The 6,874-nt window shown below is 37.0% G+C and overlaps 1 non-coding gene and 1 pseudogene across 1 annotated transcript; one reads left to right on the plus strand and one right to left on the minus strand.

Moving 5' to 3' along the window:
* Window positions 1–1,676: 1,676 nt before the first annotated feature.
* On the minus strand, window positions 1,677–1,783 carry LOC112511900. Its single transcript, XR_003069154.1, has one exon. It is a non-coding gene; the product is annotated as a small nucleolar RNA R71 (small nucleolar RNA).
* Window positions 1,784–4,176: 2,393 nt separating this feature from the next.
* LOC112511327 lies at window positions 4,177–6,808 on the plus strand (annotated as a pseudogene).
* The last annotated feature ends 66 nt before the right edge of the window (window positions 6,809–6,874 follow it).

A 6,874-nucleotide genomic window follows, 5' to 3' on the forward strand; every position in this document is an offset into this window, starting at 1 on the left:
TTTATATTTCAGTCATTTATATTTCAGTCATTTATATTTCAATCCTTTATATTTCTGTCTTTTACATTTCAGTCATTTACATTTATGTCTTTACTTTACTGCTATTTACATTTCTGTCATTTAATTTCTAGTTCTTTAAATTTCAGTATTTCCATTTCTTGTAATTTACTTTCTGTAATTTACGTTTCCGTCTCAGTTATTTTTTTTTCAATCCTTACATCCTTCGTGAGAAGAAACCGAGCGATAATGGGCTAACGCCTTAACTTGGGGTGTAACGGGAAATTAAGACCAAAGTCGATGTGAAAGTACAAAGGTGTCTTATTAGCATTATAGTCTACTATTTATTTCAGATGCTTAATATTTCATTTAATGATTACATTAAAATTAATTGACAACTAATTTTGTGTATAAAAATGTATTGACTTTCAAAACCTGAGGTAACAGGAGAAGACTATAAATAGCTTTAGTATCTAACAAACGCTATACTTCTACGGTGTAGGATGGTAACACTGTGTTGTGCAAGGATTCACGACGTCTAACATAAATGATATCGTATCGATAGCACATTGACCGGTGTGTGCTCTTGGGAGGCCGTCTGACCCGATAGTTGATACTGTCAGAGTTATATAAAATCATTTATTGATTTTTAGATAATTGTGACAGGAATGCCATGTCACCTTTTTGCTGAATCATTTGTTTAATGTCTTAATCAACTGTTGCACCCTGTGCTTCTTTTTAAGATTGATATTTTTCTTAGTTGTTAATCAAACCTCCCAATTTTAGATAAATCAAATCCCTCGATTCGCCATCTGAAACTAGTTTTTTATAAACTGGACTTTTGAAATAACTTTACAAGCTATCTCTATGGGAACGATATCTGGTATTTTACCATTATTACTTGTTACGAGATGACAGTAGTTTGAGGTGTATACTTGCGCGGAGTTCTATTTTTGTGTTGAAATCTAAGGTTGAATAAACCGATGAGCAAGTTTTTGGCGCCGCTGCCGGGGATAGTACGTTGAAGTTTTTTTTAAAAGTAAAGTTTATAAAAGTTAGTTTTTCTACCATCTCTTTTTGTGAATGCACCGTGCATGCCAAGGCTGTCGCACGATGAATTTTTTCCACTTGATCCAGATATTGAACAAACTTTCTGACAACAAAGAAGAGTGCAAAGAGCTCTTCGAGCTTTAAACTCCGAAACAATGGCTGAAAATGTGATTATTGACGGAGAAGGTATAATTAGAAATGAACCAAATATTCCATATGAGGATGAGGCTCAAAACATCTTTCGTCTTGCAAATGCTAAAAATGGTGGCATTATGGCGTACGCTATTCCTAATTTAACTCAACTGCACACAAGGATACGTAAACCTACCATTGGTGCCACCCATTTTTCTCTTACACCACTGATGTTTCAAATGCTTCAAACAAATGGCCAGTACGCTGGTTTATCTTCTGAAGATCCTCATTCTCATCTGCATTCTTTTATGGAAATCACAGACTCTTTTCTCATCCTTGATGTTTCAGACGATGCTCTGAGACTAAAACTTTTTCCATTTTCACTAAGGGATCGAGCAAGAGCATGGTACAATTCTTTGCAACCAGACTCTGTGACTACATGGAATGAAATGGAAGAAAAGTTTTTCAAAAAGTATTTTCCACCCACGAGGAATGCCAAATCCAAAAATGAAATATGTACTTTTAGACAACTGGATGACGAAGCAGTTCCTGATGCATGGGAAAGGTATAAAGAGCTGCTGAGAAAATGCCCTCACCATGGCATTCCGTACTGTATACAGCTAGAGACATTTTACAACGGTTTAAATATCGTTGCTAGACAAATGCTCGATGCTACTGCAGGTGGAGCTTTCACAGCTTGTACCTATAATGAAGGTTTTGACATACTTGAAAAGATTTCCAATAATAACGGACAATGGTCTGACCCACGTGCAATGCCACTGAAGAAAACAACTGGAATAAATGAGGTAGATGCTGTCTTGGCATTAACAGCTCAGATCACTAAGCTAATTTCAAATTTAACATCTAGCCCACATGTGCAATCTGATGCTAATACCTTTAATTCCAATGTTCAATTAGTGCAATGCTGTACTGTGGCGAAGGTCACTCTTTCGAGCAGTGTCCTGGAAATCCGGAGCATGTAAATTTCGTCAACAAGACTGGATCATTTTCGCAAACTTATAATCCGGGATGGCGAAATCATCCAAATTTTTCGTGGCATAGTCCAACTCTTAATCCGCCAATGCAAAAGCCTCAAGGACAGTCCAATTTTCAATCGCAAAGACAGTCCAATTTTCAACCACAAGGACAGTCCAATTTTCAACAAGGCCGATCTAATTTTCACTCGCAAGCGCAACAAGGAAATCATAATAATCAACATGCTAATTTTCAGAATCATCAGTCTTCTTTCCAAAACAAGCCCAAAYAGCAAGCTGAGTCATCTACTTCTTTGGAAGCAATGATGAAGGGTTTTATAACCCAAACTCAAGCTTCAATTAAAAWTCTCGAAACTCAAATGGGACAAATGGCTTTGGAGATTAGAAAAAGACCAGTAGGTTCTCTACCCAGTGATACAGAGATACCTCAGAGAGAAGGAAAGGAACATGTTAAGGTTGTTACGTTAAGGAGTGGAAAGAGTTATTTAGAAAACACCCAAAAAGAACAAAAAGAACCAAACAAAGCAGAGATTGAAAAGAAAAGTGTAGAACAAAATTCTGTTACCTCTGTACCAGATTTTGTGACTACCATTCCTGTGAGTACTAGTGAGCCGCAACCCACCCATAGTCAGGCCCATAGATAGTACGACCATTCCAAAAAGATCGGATTTTCCACTGTTATTTCTTGATGAACCCAAGACAGCTCAGACTCCCAAAGAAAATATTGTTGTGGATGTGTCACAATCTGGTGACAGTCCCACAATAAAAGACCAGATCAGTCCTTTAATCCCTGTYAGGACTGAATCAGAACCAATTGTGAGACCATTTTTGAAACCGATTCCAGCACCAACTCTTCAAAAGACTATGTCTCATATTCCAGTCACTCCTTATATTCCTTATCCTCAAAGATTAAGGAATCAAAAGGAAGAATTACAATTTAAAAAGTTTCTTGATGTTTTTAAACAGTTGCACATAAACATTTCCCTGGTTGAAGCTATTGAGCAGATGCCAAGTTATGCAAAGTTTTTAAAGGACAATTTGAGCAAAAAGAAAAAGTTGACTGAATACGAGACCGTAGCTCTGACTGAAGGTTGCAGTGCTTTGTTGTCCAGCAAAATTTCTCCTAAGATGAAAGATCCTGGAAGTTTTACAATCCCTTGTTCAATTGGAGGAAAAGAAATAGGAAAAACTCTATGCGACTTAGGTGCTAGCATAAACCTGATGTCTTTATCTGTCTTCAATACCCTAGGCATAGGTGAAGCTAGACCTACGACTGTAACTCTATAGTTAGCTGATAAGTCCATAGCCTATCCCAGAGGAAAGATTGAGGATGTCCTAGTTCAGGTTGATAAGTTTATTTTCCCAGCTAATTTTATCATCCTAGACTTTGAAGCCGACAAAGACATTCCCATCATTTTAGGGAGACCTTTCCTAGCTACTGGTAGAACCTTGATAGATGTACAGAAGGGAGAATTAACCATGAGAGTCCAAGACCAACAAGTGACTTTTAATGTTTTTAATTCCCTTAGGTACCCGGAAGAAAGAGAAGAGTGTTCTGCTTTGAGTCTGATAGAAACCTGGTGTCAAGAGAAAAGTTTGGGGGAAATCTTAGGTTTATCTGAGACTGATAGTGATGAAGAAGATTTCGAGGAATTAAGAAACACCACAAGAATTTGCTGATTTTGAAGTTTTAGAATCTGAGGATAGGAAGATTCTTGTTCCTTCCTTAGATGTTGCCCCAGATTTAGAGTTAAAACAATTTCCCTCACATCCGAAGTATGCCTTTTTAGGAGATTCATGGAAGTTACCAGTCATCATTTCATCATCATTAGAAGCTGACCAAGAAGAAAAGTTGGTTGACATGTTGAAACTTCATACCAAGGCCATAGGATGGACAATTRCTGACCTCAAGGGGATAAGTCCCACCATTTGTCAACATAAAATTATCTTGGATGACAAAAGTTTCACCTCCGTTGAGCCTCAAAGAAGACTCAATCCTATCATGAAGGAGGTTGTCAAAAAGGAGATTTTAAAATGGCTTGACGCTGGCATAATTTATCCTATTGCTAGTAGTACCTGTGTCAGTCCTGTGCAATGTGTACCCAAAAAGGGTGGAGTCACTGTTGTACCAAATGAGAAGAATGAACTTATACCTACTAGAACAATAACTGGTTGGAGGATACGTATGGACTATAGGAGGCTTAATAAAGCCACTCAAAAGACCATTTTCCATTACCCTTCATAGACCAAATGTTAGACAGACTAGCAGGAAAAGAGTTTTATTGTTTCTTAGATGGCTACTCCGGTTACAATCGTATTGACATAGCACCGGATGATCAGGAAAAGACTACTGTCCATATGGAACTTTTGCTTTTAAAAGAATGCCTTTTGGACTTTGTAATGCCCCTGCCACTTTCCAAAGGTGTATGATGTCTATTTTCTCAAATATGTTAAAACACTCCATGGAAATTTTCATGGATGATTTTTTAGTTTATGGGACATCATATGACCTGTGTTTGCAAAACCTTGAAAAAAGTCTTAAAAGATGTGAATAAACATATTTGGTTTTGAACTGGGAAAAGTGTCACTTTATGGTAAAAGAGGGCATAGTGTTAGGGCATTTAATTTCCAAAAGAGGCATTGAAGTTGATAAAGCAAAGTTCGAGGTAATTGAGAAGTTACCTGAAACAACAACTGTCAAAGGGATCAGAAGTTTTCTTGGGCATGCAGGTTTTTATAGGAGGTTTATTAAAGATTTCTCAAAAATATCAAAACCTCTTTGTTTATTATTACAGCATGACCATGTTTTCAATTTTAATGAAGATTGTAGAAAAGCTTTCAACATTTTAAAAGAAGCATTGGTCACTGCTCCTGTGGTAATAACACCTGATTGGTCCAAACCCTTTGAAATAATGACTGATGCTAGTGATTGGGCAGTTGGTGCAGTATTGGGCCAAAAGAGAGAAAAGATTTTTCATCCTGTTTATTATGCAAGTAAAACTCTTAATTATGCTCAAATCAATTACACCACTACTGAAAAGGAATTATTAGTTGTGGTCTTTGCTTTTGAAAAATTCAGATCATACTTGATGGGAACCAAAGTGATTGTTCATACTGATCATGCTGCCATCAAGTATCTTATTTCTAAAAAAGATGCAAAGTCAGGGTTAATAAGGTGGGTCTTGCTTCTGCAAGAGTTTGATTTGGAGATCATTGATAGAAAAGGGGTGGATAGTCAAGTGGCCGACCATCTGTCAAGATTGGAAAAACAAGACAAACCAGTGCAAGGTAGTGACATCTGTGAAGTATTTCAAGATGAAAGAATTTTGGCTCTTAATCATACTACAGTGCCTTGGTTTACTGATCTTGTTAATTACTTAGCTTGTGGGATTATTCCCAAGGAATTTAATAAGTATCAAAGAAAGAAGCTCATCTATGATTCAAAGAAATATTTATGGGATGACCCTTTCTTGTTTAAAATTTGTGTAAATCAGGTGATTAGAAGATGCATCCCAAAAGAAGAAGTACCATCAGTTCTACAGCACTGCCGTGCAGGACCATGTGGAGGACATTTTGGAGAAAGTAGGACATCATCCAAGGTTTTGCAATCAGGATTCTATTGGCCTACTTTGCACAATGATGCTCAAAACTTTGTAAAAAGTTGCAATGAGTGTCAGAGGAGTGGAAATATCTCTAGAAGAAATGAAATGCCTTTAAACGGAATTCTAGAAATAGARTTATTTGATGTTTGGGGTATAGACTTCATGGGACCTTTTCCTCTGTCCAATAATTGTGCCTACATATTGGTAGCTGTGGACTATGTGTCCAAATGGGTGGAAGCCATGGCTCGCCATTCCAATGATGATAAAACAGTTGTGAAGTTTTTACAAAAGCACATATTCACTAGATTTGGTACAGCTCGTGCCTTAATTAGTGATGAAGGCACTCACTTCATAAATAACATGTTAGAAGAAGTCCTTGATAAGTATGACATCAAGCATAGGGTAGCAACTGCCTACCATCCTYAGACCAACGGATTAGCTGAATTGTCAAATAGGGAGATAAAAGGGATTTTGGCCAAAGTAGTCAAGCCACATAGAAAGGATTGGGCATCTAAGTTAGATGATGCATTGTGGGCCTATCGGACTGCTTACAAAACCCCTATTGGTATGTCCCTCCATGAATTGGTCTTTGGAAAAGGTTGTCAATTACCTGTGGAATTAGAGCACAAGGCCTATTGGGCCACTAAGGAACTCAACATGAGTTTAGGTGAGGCCGGAAGAAAAAGGACTTTGCAGCTTTGTGAACTAGAAGAACATAGGAATTTTTCCTATAAAAATGCTAAGCTATACAAAGAAAATACCAAGAAATGGTATTATAAAAAGATTCTTCCAAAAGAGTTCATAGAAGGCCAAAAAGTCCTGTTGTTTAATTCAAGGTTAAAATTATTTCCGGGAAAGCTGAATTCCCGATGGACCGGACCTTTTGTTATTTCCAAGGTATACCCCTACGGAGTCATTGACCTGATAGATCCGGAGAGAGGTACCACTTTCAAAGTAAATGGACAAAGATTAAAACCTTTCTTTGAGTCCATGAGTGTTACACAACCTATTGAGGTTATCTTTCTAAAATAATAAGTCTTTGTAAATAATTAGTATTTATATATATAATTATAAATTGTTATTTTATTTTTCATTTTT

This window comes from Cynara cardunculus (assembly GCF_001531365.2).
Source record: "Cynara cardunculus var. scolymus isolate 2C chromosome LG 4, CcrdV1, whole genome shotgun sequence".
NCBI lineage: Eukaryota > Viridiplantae > Streptophyta > Magnoliopsida > Asterales > Asteraceae > Cynara > Cynara cardunculus.